The sequence below is a fragment of the Myodes glareolus genome, chromosome 1 (genome assembly GCF_982192425.1).
Source record: "Myodes glareolus chromosome 1, mMyoGla1.1, whole genome shotgun sequence".
Lineage (NCBI taxonomy): Eukaryota > Metazoa > Chordata > Mammalia > Rodentia > Cricetidae > Myodes > Myodes glareolus.
The window spans coordinates 75044594-75055251 of NC_142026.1; positions in this window are offsets into that span (position 1 = coordinate 75044594).

The window sequence follows — 10658 nt, forward strand, 5'->3', positions numbered from 1 at the left end:
TGGCAGGGTAGTGGTGGCGCACGCCTTTAATCCCAGCACCCAGGAGGCAGAGACAGGTGGATTTCTGTGAGTTCCAGGCCAGCCTGGTCTACAGAGTGAGTTCCAGGACACACAGGGCTACACAAAAACAAAACAAACAGGACTGAAGATGGAGCTCAGTTGATTAGGGTGCTTGTCTAGCATGGATGAAGCCCTGGGTTCATTCACCAACGCTGCATCAAACAAGGTGTGGTCCTGACTGCCTGAAATCTTAGCAATCTGGAGACAATCAGGAGGGTTCAAGAATTCAATGTCCTTCTTGACTACAAATGAGTTCAAGACCAGCCTGGGCTCCATGAGTCCTTGTCTTAAGAACAAAATAAGGTCTAGTGAGATAGCTTAGCAGGAGACTATTCTTACTGCCAAGCCTGACAACCTAGGTTCATTCCCTAAGGAGGCACACAGTGGAAGCAGAGAACTGACTTTCACAAATTGTCCTCTGACCGCCACAGGCATGCTGTGGCACGTGCATCTCCCCCCAAACTTATGAATAAATAAATATATCTTTTAATATTAAAAAGTTCACCTTCAATCCTCATTCTTCCAGGAAGCCTTCCCTGATTGCTGCAGTCTGTATCCTTGCGATGTTTCCAGTTTGCCCTGTGCTACCTCCACCAGCACCCAGGCACCCCACCTAGTGGTTGGTGTGGGGAATCTATCTTGCCCGTCAGTGCGGGAGCTGACCAAAAAAAGGAATAGGTCTGACTGGCTTCGGCCCCACCCCCACAGCCAGTAGATGGGAGGTCTCTATCCAGGGATACCGAATGGGTGGCTCAGAGAACGAATGAATGGAGTCGGAGGAGTGAGTCTGTTCTCTGCAGTCCCTACCCTGAAGCGTCAGCTCTATCCTCCCATCACCCGAAGCCTCCGGTCCCTTGCATCCTCTCCCCAGGTGTTTGTCATCAGCCACAGCTGGGGCCTTTGTGTTTCTGGAGAGGAACAGAGAGTGGCTGCTCGGCTCTCCTTCCCATCGCATCGGGGGAAGGATGATAATCAGCGCTTCTAGAATGTCCTCATTCAGGGTGAAGTGGAAATGTCCCAGCTCTGGGGAGTCAGGTGGTCTGTGTTTCACGTGCTGTTTTTCCTGGTCTCCCCCAAGGCATCCAGAGCCAGTGTCTCACCCTCTACCCACTGGGTCTCTTAATCTGCACAAGGGAAAGGTTGCCTGAGCGAGCCCCCTCTGGAGGGGACATTTTACAATAGAGATTCAAAACAGCACACCCAGAGAGTCTTGGAAGAGCTGTGACGACGTCCACGGTTCTCCTGAAATTACATACAGAATTGGTGAGTATGTGTATTCCCACAACACATTGGAGGTTTGAAGCTTTTATCCAATTCTCAAAGGAATCTCTAATGTCTGTATTAGTAATAATTAAAAAAAAAAAAGCAGAGGCTGGGGTGTGGCTTAGTGGGTAGAGAGTGACTGTCTAGCATGGATGAAACCCTGACTTCAATCCCCAGCACAGCATAAATCAGGCATAGAGGTACCCCCTCCCCTATCATCCTAGTACTTGGTGAGTAAAAACAAAAGTGTTAGAAGTTCAAGGTCACCTTCCCAATGTGAAGTGAGTTTGGGGCCAGGTTAGGCTTTAAAAAAATAGATAGATAGATAGATAGATAGATAGATAGATAGATAGATAGATAGATAGATAGATACATGGATAGATAGATAGATAGATACATAGATAGATGGATGATAGGAGGTAGATACATAGACAGATAGGGAGAGAGAGAAACGGGGAAAGTGTTAGTTAGAAGTATTTGTTCTTTTATTCTTTTGGCTCTTTGCCTCTTTGGGGAGGACCCCCACCACCCAGCTCCCAAATAAATCACACATGGAGTCTTATTCAACCTTAGCTTGACTTGTTTCTAGCCAGCTTTTCTAAAATTATCCCATCTACCTTTTGCCTCTGAGTTTTTTCTTTTCTTACTTCTGTATATCTTACTTTCACTTTGCTCCCTGGCTGGCTGTGTGATTGGGAGACTGGCCCCTGGCATCCTCCTTTCTTCCTCCTCCTTTTCTTGCTCCTTGATCTTTTCTTCCCAGATTTCTCTTTCTATTCCTTCTGTCTGCCTGCCAGCCCCACCTATCCTTTCTCTTGCCTCACTATTGGCCATTCAGCTCTTCATTAGACCAATCAGGTGTTTTAGACAGGCAAAGGAACACAGCATCACAGAGTTAAACTAATGCAGCATAAAAGAACACAACACATCTTTGCAACAGTAAACCAACATTCCACAGCATAAACAAATATAATACATCTTAAAATAATGTTCTACAAGAAAGAGAGACAATACACAGATAGAAGAGTAGATTAGCTATGGCAATAGAAAAGAATGAAAAAGGAAGAAGGAATACAGGTGAATGGGTAACGCCTAGAGCCAGTAATTGAAACTTCACTATAATCACATCTTAGACCAGAAGAATCTTTGCTGCGGATGGTGGCCAGTGCCTACCAACAAGTTTGCAGAATCCCTACAGAAGCCAGTCTGCCATCTTAACTTGTACAGAAATCACTTGTTTTACCCTGGTGGCAAAACCATTCCAGGTGAGAGTCACTGACCTAAAAGAAGAAACTGTTATTGTCACATCACCTAGGGATGAGGCCGAAATTAAAAAGAACAAAAATTGGAAAGTCATCTTGTTTCTCTTTCTTTCCTACTCTTATTTTATTTCCTTGATTTCTGGTACTGATACCAGCAGTCGGACCCAGAACCCTGTGCATGCTGGGCAGTTCTACCACTGAGCCACTATCTCGAGCCCCTCACTGGTCCTCACCAGGTGCTCTACCCTCTAATCCATGCCATTAGGACATTCTTCACCGGCACTCCACCTCTGGGCTAAAACTCTAACCCAACTATTCTCTTTGTAGCCTTCTCTGCTCCTGAAACCCTGCCTCAAAAAACAATTTTTTTCTAGGTGAATGCATGTCTCCATAGGTTAAGTGCGTTGCCTGAAGCGGCCAGAAGAGGGCGCCATATCCCCTGGAGTTGCGGTTACAGGCAGTTAGTTGTGAGTCACCCAATGTGAGTGCTGGGACCCCAACTCAATCGTCTGAGAAAGCAATGTACACTCTTAACCACTGCGATTTCCAGCCCTGAAAACTTCTTTTCTTTTTAGAAGTATTTTTAAATATTTTTATTTAATGTATATTTAATTTAATGTATGTGTCAGTGCTCATGGAGGCCAGAAGATGGTGTCAAATCCCTTGGAGGGATTGTAAGCAGTTCAGTCAACATGGGTGCTCAGAACTGAACCCTGGTCCTCATGACTGAGCGAGGCACATTCTCAACCACAGGGCCATTTCTCTCGCCCCAGAACACACACACACACACACACACACACACACAATGTCCTCTCCCTCTCCCTCTCCCTCTCCCTCTCTCTCTGTGAGTGTATGTCTGTGCATACACACACAGAGGTCAGAGGACAATCTCAAGTGTCCTCCCTTGGGCACCGTCCATCTATTTTTACTTTTTAGATATAGTTATTTTATATGTATGAGTGCTTTGCCTACATGTATGTACATACACCGTGTGCATGCCTAGTGCTCTCAGAAGTTAGAAGAAGGTGTCAGATGCCCTGGAACTAGAGTTACAGATGTTTGTGATCCACTGTGTAAGTGCTAGGAAACAAACCTTGATCTTTCCTGGTCTTTTGCAAGAGCAGTGGGTACTCTTAACTGCTGCCCTCCCTCCAGCCTCGGGTTTGAAGATAGCCCAGGCTATTCATCAAGGTTCCGTGCAGCCTGGACTCCACAGTGAGAGACTAGCTTAATAAATAGCTAGACCACAGCGTGCTTACATAAGCAACTTGCTTTAGGGAAAACTCTCTAGGGAGTTCCAAAACAAAATAAGCATATGCAGATGCTTTATAAAATCTATGCAACCCCTGTCCTAATAGAAGGAGGGGCAGTTCATGTAGCGATGCTGGAACCTCAGCCCAGTTACTTGTAAGATTAGGCAGGAATACTCCTAATGTAAATGTGAGGCACATGGCTTTCTGAGTGAATTCAAAACAAGTCTGGGCAAATTAGTGAGACTGTATCTCAAAATAAAAATTCAAAAAGGGCTAACTTGGCAGTGGTGATGCATGCTTTTAATCCCAGCACTCGAGAGGCAGAGGCAGGTGGATCTCTGTGAGAAATCCTGTCTCAAAAAACATAAAAACAAACAAACAAACAAACAGAAACAACTAATGATATAGACCGGGTGTAGAGCCCTTGCCTAGTATGTGTGAGGTTTGGGTCCAGGCGAAAGCCCATTTCTTTGTTCATTCTATCATCTTCATACTGGTCCTAACAGCTGGGAGGTGGTGGCCATGCCTTTAATCTCAGCACTCAGGAGGCAGAGGTGGGTGAATCTCTATGACTTTGAGGTCAGTCTAGTCTACATAATAAGTTCCAAGACAGTCAGAGCTGTTAGAAAATCCAGTCTTGAAAAACAAAAAAGCAAACAAACATACTGATCCTAATGTTGCTGTACTCTATATTTCATAAGGAAATAATAATATAAGGGTGAAATAAGTTTATTTAGACCCTGTTTTATTTATTTCTTGCTTCCTTAAATATTTTTTAAAAATTTAATATGTGTGTGTGTGTGTGTGTGTGTGTGTGTGTGTGTGGTTTGTTTGGATAGAATCTCCATCTCAAACTATCCTCAAACTCCATGTAATAGCTCTGCCTTAGGCTCCTGACCTTCCCGAGTCTACCTCCTGAGTGCTGGCATTTTGGGTGAGTGCTACACCCAGCTCCATGGTAGAACTTTGGACTCATAAATCCTATTTCCAGATTCTGAATCTTCTAGCTTTTTAAATAAGTCACAGGGATCCCCAGGGCTTCTGGGTCACAATTTGAGCGCCACTAATGTGTGACACTCTTCTGTAAATAACATAAGATGCAGGACACTGTGAAAACCAGTCACAGAGAGAAGTGTGGCTTCCCCATACATAAAGGCATACCCTTTCATGGGTGAGTAGTACAGGCTCCGGGACTCCCAGGATTCAATTTTAGCTTGGTGATTTTTCTAGCTGTGGGATGAGCAGAAAGTTAATTAACCTCTCCATGCCCTAAGATCTCATTTAGAAAACGAGATGATAATAACTGCCAAACCTCCACGGGTTACTGGATGTAAACGACTTAAAGCAAAGTGGCCAGTGACAGGAAGCACTTGCTAAATTATGCAACTGATTTATGCAAACTATTGTTATTAAGTGGCCTTGGAAAATAGTCAAGAAGGGTTATATAACTGATATGAAATTGGCTCCGTTCCACATGTGTAGTTGGAAGGTGGAGAACTCTGAGCCTTCTGTGATGACTGTTATGTAAAATGCACACATATGTGCTTCCTGCCCACCTGTGTGTGCATTTAAACAGACACCTGCACAAGCTAAAACACAGAGTGTTTCTCAAGAGATTTGCTCGAAGGTCACAGTACCTGCTGGAAATAACAACTCGGTTTGTAGAGTGCATGCACAGCACACAAAGACCAGGGTTCAATAACCCAGCATCATAAAAAGCACATGGGACAGCCTGGACTACTTGATGAGTTAGAGGCTAGCCTGGGATACATGAGACTGTCAAAAAAAAGCAAAAACCAAACAAACAAACCCCACCCATCAACAAACAGAACTCTGATAGTACCTTGGCAAAGGTTCCTCCTGATGGTGGTTGTGCTGGATAGTTTTATGTCAACTTGACAAAAGCTAAAGTCATCTAAGAGGAGGGAGCCCCGATTAAGAAAATGTTCCCATAAGATCTGATTGTAGGTAGGCCTATAGGGAATTTTCTTAATTAGTGATTGATGTGGGAGTCCCCAGTCCATTGTGGGTGGTGGCGTCCCTGGGCTATTGGTCCTGGGTTCTGTAAGAAAGCAGGCTGAGCAAGCCAGTAAGCAGCATCCTTCTATGGCCTCTGCAACAGCTCCTGCCTCCAGGTTCCTGCCCTGTTTGAGTTCCTGCCCTCAATGCTTTTTTGATGATGAACTGTTTGTTATATGCAACTATGAGGAAAGAAACCCTTTCCTCCCCAAGTTGCTTTGGTCATAGTGCTTCATCACAGCGACAGTGACTCTGACTAAGACAGTGAGAAGCTAGCTTGTTGGTTTGCTGTGTAGCCTGATGAACTGAGTGCGATCCTTCCCAGGTCCAGGACAGCATTGTTCTCTGACCTCCATATGCACACACATATACTAAAGAAAGAATTTTTTTCATACAACTTTTTTTTTGCTAGGAAGTGGTGGTGCATACCTTTAATCCACGGACTCAAGAGGCAGAGGCAAGCAGATCTCTGTGGGTTCGAGGCTAGCCTGGTCTACAGAGTGAGTTCTAGGACAGCCAGGACTCTGTCTCCAAAAAAAAAAAAAAAGGAAATAAATAAAACCAAAAAAAATTCCCCTATGGAATTCTTTTCCATCTTCAAAATGTAGCAAAAATAAAACAAGATGGATGTTATTGTTCCTCTGCATGTGAACAAACACCAGACAAAAAGAAACTTTAGGAAGAACCGATCATTTTGACTCAGTAAGAGGGCAGAAACCTTTTGGTCAGGTAGTGGCGCAGGCCTTTAATCCCAGCATTCAGGAGGCAGAGGAAGGTGGACCTCTGTGAGTTCAAGACCAGCTTCGTCTACAGAGTGAGTTCCAGGGTTCCAGGGCACCCAGGTCTACGAAGGAAACCCCGTGTGCACAAGGAGAAGTCAGAGGAGTTCACGGGTGTTTCTGCCATATTCCTTTGGAAACAGGCTCTCTCACTGCCTCACTAAGCCAGAAGCTAGCAACCCTCCTCTCTGTCCCTGACAGCGCTGGAGTTACAGGCCCGTGTGGCCACGCCCAGCTTTTTCTATGAGTGACTGAAATTTAAACTCAAGTCCTCATACCTAGATAGATTTTTAAAAGAGAGCATCAGCTTCCGGATTTGAGGTTGCTACGTTCTGGACAAAGAGCAACCACCAGCACTTGTACCATCACCACCCATGCTATCGGCACGACAGACAGCATCAATCTATCAGCGTGGCAGACAGCACCAGTAGATGGGGACATTCTCTCCTCCTGAGCAAATACATGTTCAGAATTCTTCTAATACTGTGTTCCAAGCCACCGCTAGGAATCAATTAGTCTCAACAAAGTAGCTGAACTGTGTTTGCCATTGCGAATCTCAAGCCTGACCTTCAGAAATTCCTGGAATCATGGGAAATGACTCAGAATGTATTTCCCTCAGGGAGTCTGACCCTGCAGGCTCTGAGTTCTTTCCTGAGAACCTCCCCAAACCATCCTCCCCTGTCCTGAGGGATTTGGAATCACTCTAAACCATCCCCCTCATTTTTCTTTTTAGATAGAAAAGGAAAGCAACGCCTCGGAAATTAAAAAGACTCGCTCAAGGTCACAGCATGAGTTTGCATAAGATCTCAGTGGTAAAATGTAGCAGCTGGGGGTGGCAAGTGGGCTCAGCAGGGGGAAGGAGCTTGCTGCCCCGCTGACACACTGCGTTCTTTCACTGGCAACCACGTGGTAGAAGCAGAGGGCTGATTCCTGAGAGTGTCCTCTGACCTCCATGTGTGCGCCACGCCACTCATTCACCTCTCCCGTACTTTTTTTTTTAATGTAAGAGTTAATTGACTGTGAATCAAGGAAAGCCTGGACATAGGACTAGCTCACACGTTAATAGCTGAGTAACCTCATCTCCCTGTGCCTCAGTTTCCTCACTTGTACCATGGGACTAATGCTGAGTTCACAGGATGGTGGGGAAACCAAAGACTGAAGAAACAGAAAGTGTTCCCTCAGTATGGCTGTGGCTGTGACCCACATGTCATGGTTGCCAGTGGTAGAGCACCTGCCCAGACCCCTCATTGAGGGACGGGGTGTGGCTCAGTGACAGAGTTCTAGCTTGGTTTCCTGGATTCAATCTGGGGAGGGGGGAGAGTAAAGTGGGGGGGGGGTAAGAGAGAGAGATCACAGCTATAAATTTATCAGATATTTTATATTTTGGCTGTTCTCAGTCTCTCAGTATAGGGAAATCACAGCTCTTAGAATCCAATTTTGAGCCTCCCTTCCTCACCTATACAAACAGTGGGAATTCCTACACACCCACTGCTGCGAATGGCTAATGGGATTGTGCTCAGATCGGAAGCACCTGCCTCATGGTGGATGTACAATAAATAGCTGCAGTCACTTCTCAGCCTAGCAAAAGGGCCCAGCATGGGAAGCCCACTGTCACCTTGTTCCCGGGAAGGAAGCTCGGCTCTGGAAGCCAGACTGACTTGGTGCCAGTCAAAGGCTGTCATTTTGTAGGAATGCTCTCACATGAGTCATTGGCCTCGTTGGCTGAATGGGCACAAAGAGGCCAGGAAATTCAACAGGGGGCTCAGAAGAAAGTCACATAGAGCAGTGTGAGCGGCGGGGACAGTGCAGTAAGCTGCAAGAGGAATAGCAAGAGATGGGCATTTTCTGGGTTTTGCTTTTGTTTTTGTATTGACCTTAACCTGTTGTCATTTATTGTCCTCATACAAGGGCTGAATTATGAAGTGATGCTTAAATTAAATAACCTAAATAGCTTAATTTTTCAATACTTTCTTCTCCCCTCTTCTCTCTCTCTCTCTCTCTCTCTCTCTCTCTCTCTCTCAGTCCTGATAACCTTCATGGCCAATGATGACCTTGAACTCCTGTCCCTCCTGCTTTCCTTCTCCTGAGTGCCACCATGCCTGGCAGAGAATGAGACTAGTCAATCACTCTACCAGCTGAGCTACATCCCAAGTCCTTCCTCAGCTTACTTAATTTTTTTTTTTTATAGTCCTGGCTGTCCTGGAACTCACTCTGTAGACCAGGCTGGCCTCAAACTCAGAGATCCACCTGCCTCTGCCTTCTAAGTGCTGGGATTAGAGGCATGTGCCACCACTGCCTGGCTTATTTGTGTGTGTGTGTGTGTGTGTGTGTGTGTGTGCATGCTCATGTGTATGGTCAGATGACAACTTGCAAGAATGGGTTCTAGGCACCAAGTTCAGGTAACCAGTTGAGTCATCTTGGTGGCCTTTGTTTTGTTGTTTGAGAAAGCCTTGAAAGTTTGCCTAGAACTTGCAGCTCCTGTCTCTGTCTCTCAAACCCGGAATTACAAACCTGATCAGATGGTGTTCTATTTTTTGAAGACAAAGTATCACTGTGTAGTCCTGGCTGTCCTGGAACTCACAGAGATCTGCCTGCCTCTGCCTCTTGAGTGCTAGGACAGAAGGTGCGCGCCACCACACCTGGCAAGATTAGTCAGTATAATAGCACTTTACCCTCAGGAGAAACCAATACAAATATCATAGGCCTCTTGCTTCCAACCCCTTCCCTTTGGTTAGGCAGAGACGTGTTTGAAATAAAGTTTATTGAAGTTTCTGTCGGTATTTACATATGATACACGGTAAATAACAGAGCCAGGCCCCCCACCCCACCGTTTCCCCACCCGTATTGCTTCCCTCCCCCCTCCCCAGCCTCATTAAAAATCGCTGCGTAAAGACAGGTTATAACTGCTGCGGTCCCCCCTCCCCCCTCCCTCCTAAGATGCAAACTAAAAGCCCCTGGTCCCTCCCCTGCCCCCTCCCCCCACCCCGGGGGCCGTTCTGGTTCCGTGTGCTAACACTGTGCTACCTCGCCCCTCCTCCCCTAATAAAGAGAGTGGGATGGGCGGTTTTCTGGCGACCCCCCCCTAAACTGTCCAAGGGGGCGGACAGGCCCTTGAAAAAGGCCGGAGTTGGGGAAACTGAGATGGGAAGAGGGACATGGATGAGAGGGAGTACCAGAAAATGGAAGACAGAGGTTTTGGGGGGCGTTAACCCCCGCTACTGCCCCTCCCTCCCCCGACGGGACCTCGAGGGGGGAGAGGCGGGCACAGGCGTGGAGATAGCATGAGGGAACCTCCCTCCACCCTGGGGTCCCATCCTTGTTTGGTGTGAGAGACCAGATGCACCTAAGGGCTTCGGATGAGCAAGTGGAAGCAGGAAAAGAGAGAAGTGAGAAGAGGGTGGGGAGGAGGAGGAGGAGGAGGAGAAGGAGGAGGAGGAGGAGAAAGAAGAAAGATCTATTAGAAGGAAGGTCACCTTCCAGAGGACAACAGAAAGAGAGGAAATAGTGTCTCCCAGAGGCGACAGAAAAGGAAAAGTCAAGGTAAGCCATAGTCTATCCCTGCAGTCCCTGACAAGACCAGCAAATGTGGGCAAAGCAAGCTTCTTCCCACCAGCCGCGACCAGGGCCCTGCAGGGCACGTGGTGTTGTGCTAGGAAAGAAGGGAGTTCAAGGGCATTCCCAGTGGCTGTCACACCCACTCTCCAGCCCAGCACCCCTGTGGGGAAGCGGGAGCCTGAAGGATTTGGGGGAGCTAGGTGCAAGATACCACCAGAGGATAGTTAACTGAGTTGGAGATAACAGGTGGAGAGGGACCCGGGAAAGGGACGGGTTCACCGGGGGTTAGGCAGGTGAAGGGAGGGAATCATTTGGAAGTATAATAGACTAATGAGGAGAGATTGGAAAGAGGGAGCCATCGAAATGAGGATGATGGATTGGGGCCTGGAGGTGGCACAGCATCCCCCAGCCAAGAGTCCCTTAAGGGGTTGGGGCCGCATGGGGGAGGGGCAGCTGAAAGGGAGGGA